Here is a 6,000-nt window from a genome sequence, read left to right as displayed (position 1 = left end):
AAAAGAAAGGTAAGAGTTCCAAATTGTCAGATGAATTTCATTGTTTTTTTCAATCTCACTCTTACTCACACTCTCATTCATGTTCTCTCGAACATACATTCACTCTCTCACGCTGTCTCTGAATGTCTCCTTACCTTCTCCGTAAACCGCTTCCATGTCCCTGTCTCCACTTCTTCTCTCTTGCATCTTCTTGTTCTTCTGTCTTCTTTTTGATCTGCTGCTCCTCATATCGTCTTTCTTGGTCTGGTGCTCTTTATGTTTTCTTTCTTCATTCACTTCTGAACCTGGCCTCCGGGTGAACGTCGGCAAAAGGGTGAACCAAACTGAAACTGGAGGGCAGGAAACTAAATCTGTTGTCCAAAAACAAGTGGACCAAAAACAAAACAAAACATTAGTCCAAATTGTTTTTTGCCCAGTCAAGAACCCAGTGATTGACAATAATTATCAAACAGCCAAATATAAGGATCTGACAATAATAAATTAATTGACCCCCAACAAAATATATAGTATTAAAGTAAACACTGAATGGCTATATACACATACATACCTATATTGTCTTCAATTTTAGAGTAGCTTTATGCCTATCCCATTCATACTTTAACTCAAGTAGAAAAACTGTTCTTGATTTATAATTAAAGAAGGTCTGAATTGCTGACCAACAGTATATACAATAGGCAATTGGTTTGTATGCTCCATGGCTAATGATTATGGGCAAGTCTTGGAAATTCATTGTAAATGTTGTTCTTGAGAAGAACATATTGTTTTTGCCTAAATTCTCCCCTAACAAATATTTTCACAGCTGTTATTTATTCCCAGCCAGTGCTGTTTGGCATGGTATTAAATAGTCTCCCTACACCTGTGCTTAAAGGAGGTATGTTCTGCAAATTACTTAATTGAACTACAGCATCTTTAAATTTTAACTTTACACCCAAACACAGAATATACCAAGTATTTTGTGCAAAAAAAGAAAGAAAAAATAATTTAAGTGCAAACAAGAATCCTTAGTCTATAAACTCTCTTACATTATTGCTTTATATGGTATTAACAATAGTAAATTGTTAAACCAAACCTGCTTTATCTTGTAATTTAAACATATCTTAAATACGCTCAAATATAGAGTTGGGGATATTACATGATAGAATAGGATGAGCTAAAAATATAGGGTATTTTCAATATTTATATAATATAAATAAAAAAAACTGTATACTTTCAAGACCACAATATTCATTTTTACTGGCAGTTCTTCCAAGCTGAACAACACATTAATGCCCCTGCTGTTATCTTGCCAGCTGGATCAGACTTAATATTAACGGATCCTGATTCACTGTTCACATTTAGCTATTTTTAAAAATACATCTGCTATTCGCTTTGCTTTCTTTATTACCAATGAGAACATCCTTGTAAGGAACACTGTTTTATAAGATCTTGGAAAAATGTATCCTCACTCTAAACATCACACAGTCACAGAACAGCTGATCACAACTAATAGGCTGCATAGCTTTCAAAAAGTCTTAATGTACATTTAAACTCACATGCAAATGTTTAATCAGAGGTTTAACCAATGTCTTCCCCTCCTTTTTTATATTGGGCACTCTGTGTTGACAGCTCTATTCCTTATTCTAGCCACCTATCAACATTTTTCCCACATATATGTTCCTCTTTAATGCAAATTCACAACATTAATAGCAACCAAATATGGCAAACTTTATTTTTAACAAAATTTGCTGGTTTCGTAGAAATCTTTGATACTGAAGATGGTCTCCAATGACATAAACAAAAACGAAATGCAGAAATTTCAATAAGATTCGTCCATTTGCTACACTTTTCCACCATTACAAGCCATTTTGGCGATTTTTGGTAACGTTGGAAGGGACAGTGTGTAGGAGGATACATATAAATGACTGGTAGGTAGAAGTAGCCAAACAAATCAGTGGAGTGGGGATCTCATTGATGGTTATGGCTGTGATTGATTGGTCCAAGAACCTGTGGGTTGTCTCTGCCCAATCGGCATTTACAAGGGGAGGAAAAAATAGACAATTAGCATATGTGGTTTCTATGTGCTCAGGAGAAGCTGTTTATTTCTTGTTACTGATATCCCAGCGTGAAGCATCTGTCCCATAATGTGTCTGACATGTGAAAAAGTATAGAGACTCTTTTTCCATTAGATTTGTGTTTGTGGTAGACGACATTGTAAGCTCGACTGAGGAATCGTCGATTTCGTGGGCCCTGGATATCCAATACCTTAAACAAAAACCACCTAGGGGCGCTCGTATGAACCGATTGTTATATTCCAATAGGGAAACAAAAAGACAAAAAACAATAACAGTGTAGGCGTTATAAAACTGAAGGCTTTGAAAAAGGCCAATAAATACACTCACAAAAATGTTGTGATATTCAGATCTACCCTTAAGAGTCAAATTCAAACTCCTGACCTACAGAGCCCTTAACAACTACCCACCCCCCTATATATCTAACCTCCTATTCAAATACACCCCTAACCACCCTCTTTGTTCTTCTCATGACCTTTGTCTCTCTTCTACCATCATTGCCTCTTCCCACTCCTGCATCCAGGATTTCACCTATGCTGTACCCCTTCTCTGGAATTCCCTTCCCAGGTTCGTCAGATATTTTCCTTCATGTGCAAATTTCAAAAGCTCTCTGAACACCCCTTTCTTTTGAGAAGCATACAACCTTTTCTCATAACACTCTTAGCTAGCATCCTGTCCTGAACAACCAACAACCTAGACAGCTCATCCTGACTCCGCCAACTCATCCTCATCCAAGCAGTCCCCCTCTTACTGTTTCACTTCCCCCTTAACCAATTGTGAGCTTGCAAGAGCAGGACCCTCTTCTTCTTTGTACCAGTTTATTATTGTGTGTGATTTTACATTTTTCCTACCAACACTGATTGTATAGCGCTACAGAATCTGATGGCACTATATTAATAAATGTAATGTAGTGCAATAATGTAATGTCGTGTTTATCTTGTGCCCTAGTGCTATTGCCAATGCTGCCATATCACTTTCCTTACTTTGAGTTATCAATATGGTTAAATGTTTCAAGAAATTTCGTCCCATAGCATGTTGATATGTGTATCCATTGGGACAGTGCTGCCATTACTGGTGTTGGTCCTGCAGAGCAAAATCAAGTGTGGATCTCTTTCTATATCTTGAGATAGTGCTACTGTAGGTAAAAGGTGATTCCAGAAGGTGTCAATGACCTCCCCCTTTGCAAATGACCCCTGAATGTTGTTTCCGAATCAAAAAAGCCTGTGGAATTTTATCTGAAACGAACGGTTGGAAACAACATTCCCAAAAACGAATGCATAAAAAAAAATATGTCCGACTTTGCTTGCCGTGCAAGTCTACTATGAAGTAGACTATGGTAGTATATAATGTGTATACATAATCACTAACCAACATAACAACAGTGGTCCGATTCCCTCTTGATATGGAACAGTTAATTGGATTTTACAGTTTATTACAACAGTGTGGAATACTTAATGCAGAGCATTGCGTACAAATTAGATTGCATGTTTAATAGAGACACATTATGAGCATTTGCTAATTTGCAATGCTTTTTGTTTACAGTGGTTTGATTAATATATGTATTCATGAAGTGCAATTATCAGAGGCAAATAGTAATTGACAAGGCCCCAGCCAAGCCTCCAAATTATATTTCCACCTCTGTCCTATTATTGAACACTTACTGTATACTCAACTTTCAGTATGGCTTTCACAGTGACAAATAATTGTTTTTCAAGTTAATTGACAGGGGCCCTAGGCAGTGCTTTATGCCAGATTAAGGTACTTGGAGCAATTAGACTCCCTGCTGTCTAGTGGTTGCAGCTGGTGATGCTACCCGATCCGCCGGGGCTTCTATGACTGAGCACCGGAAGGTCAGTATCGGGTAGCAGCGGAGGTTGTCTGCGCACATGGGACAGTCGTTCACCAGATCCAGGTCCCTTGCAGAGCTGCGGGGGATCCTCCTCTCCGGGAGCCGGTGAACGTCTGCACCATTCGCGGCTTCGCGGCTGGGGCTTCTATGGGGGAGCTCCAGAAGGTCATGTCACACCAGTGCTCTGTCATAGAAGCTCCGGCCGGGTAGCGGCGGAGGCTGTCTGCGCGCATCGTGCAGACATACACTGGCTGCCTGAGAGGAGGATCAAGGTCCCCTGCAGTGCTGCGGGGATCTGGACTTTAGTCTTGTAGTCAGACCTCTATCTGAGGCCTGATTAAAAGACGACCTTCAATATGACAAGGGGCATTTTTCAGAGCATTTTTGAAAAAAACTTGTCTTATATTCGACCAAATGCAGTAATTTACAAACTTATAGAATCCATAATATGGCTAAGAAATATATCATGAGGGGTTATCCACATAAATTGAGAAGTATACAATATGGTTAGGCCATTGGGAAAATATAGTATATAACATAAGAAGCTGGATAAGCCCTCTGAAAATAGGCTTGTTTATTGCCTACCCTGATATTCAAGAGTTCAAGAATGTACCATTATAAGCAAGTTGGTACTATTAGGAACAATTTAATTAAAGCTGAACTTATGTTGTATAGGATATATAGTATGTGCCAGTATTGATTGATTTAAACATCCTCACCAAGACAAGTGATATAATACCAAGGGACTTTTCACATGTGAGTTTTCATTTGTTTTGTATACATTACATTTTGGTTCTCTAAATGTGAATCTACTATTAAAACAAACAAAAAAATTTCTGGTCAACACTTTATTGAACTTCAGATGGATACTTTTCTAATGAATTATAATGACACTATGATGTAAAATTAATTTGGTATGTACTGATTATTAGACATGTGCAAATGGGTCAAAAATTATTTTTGGCACATTCATTTTCAAGCAACACATTTTGTTCCCTGCCCATTCATTTTGGCTGAAAGTTGGCATTTTTAATTTGAGAAAGAAATGTCTTACCCTGTGCTCACATTCATTCTCACACTCACATTCATTCTCACACTCTTATTTTCCATCAATCTCTCTCACGCTCTGTAAATGTTTCCCTACCTTCTCTGAGGACCACTTCCGCTTCTGCATCTTCGATCTGCTATTGTCTATCTTCATCCACATCTCTTTGGACATAACCTGGTTGACATCCTTTCCCCGATCCTCTAACCCCGCCAGTTTATGATCGCAGTGATGTGGACAAAGATAGCCGATAGCAGATTGAAGAAGACAGAAAATACTGAATAAGTTGCAGAAGCGAAAGTGGTCGGTGGAGGTAGTCAGCAGAGAAGGTAGGAAAACACAGAGCATGAGAAAAAGAATGAATGAGTATTAGAGTGTGCATGAATGTGGACCCATGAATTTTAGATGACAATTTGAAGCTTTTTGCTTAGTTTTTGTCCTTTCTGTGGGGGGGTCTGGCCTTGATTATTATAGTTAAGATTATCATGATATCACTTTTTGATGTTTGACATCATCCCTTTAAATGAAATATTGGAATCTAGTGATCGCTTTATGGTAATTATGGCAATGTTACTTTGTTATATGTGCACAGTTGAACAGATGAGTTTGCACTCAGGCTGTGTATGAAGATTTAACAGCCAATGCCAAAATGGCCGCCACCAATAAAAAAAATGGCTGCCGGACCTCGTTGTAATGCTATTGCCATTAACAAAAAATGGCAGCCGCGCATGCTCAAAACATCACATACAGACAGGGATGCACATCTTTAGTCGGACCTGACAGACGGATCACTCAATATGGATGCACACAGGCTGTGTGGAGACTGGAAAAAGAGTATTTCTTACATCCTTGCATTACAGTTTTACATCATATCTGATGTTATTAGAGTTTAAAGAATTTAAAGCAACATTTTTTTCCCCTCACTACAGTTGTCCTTTAAGTTTTGTTCATTTGTTTGCCTGCTATGGATTAGTCATCTCCCTCTCTCACACATAGTGTGGGATGTTACTATTCCTGGAGTCAGGAAGGCTTAAACAAGCTATGACTGGCATTTTTAG

This window comes from Sceloporus occidentalis, unplaced genomic scaffold (assembly GCF_023333645.1).
Source record: "Sceloporus occidentalis isolate IW3139 unplaced genomic scaffold, rSceOcc1.0.p SCAF_60, whole genome shotgun sequence".
Classification (NCBI taxonomy): Eukaryota; Metazoa; Chordata; class Lepidosauria; order Squamata; family Phrynosomatidae; genus Sceloporus; species Sceloporus occidentalis.
Note: the sequence above shows the minus strand (reverse complement) of the source record.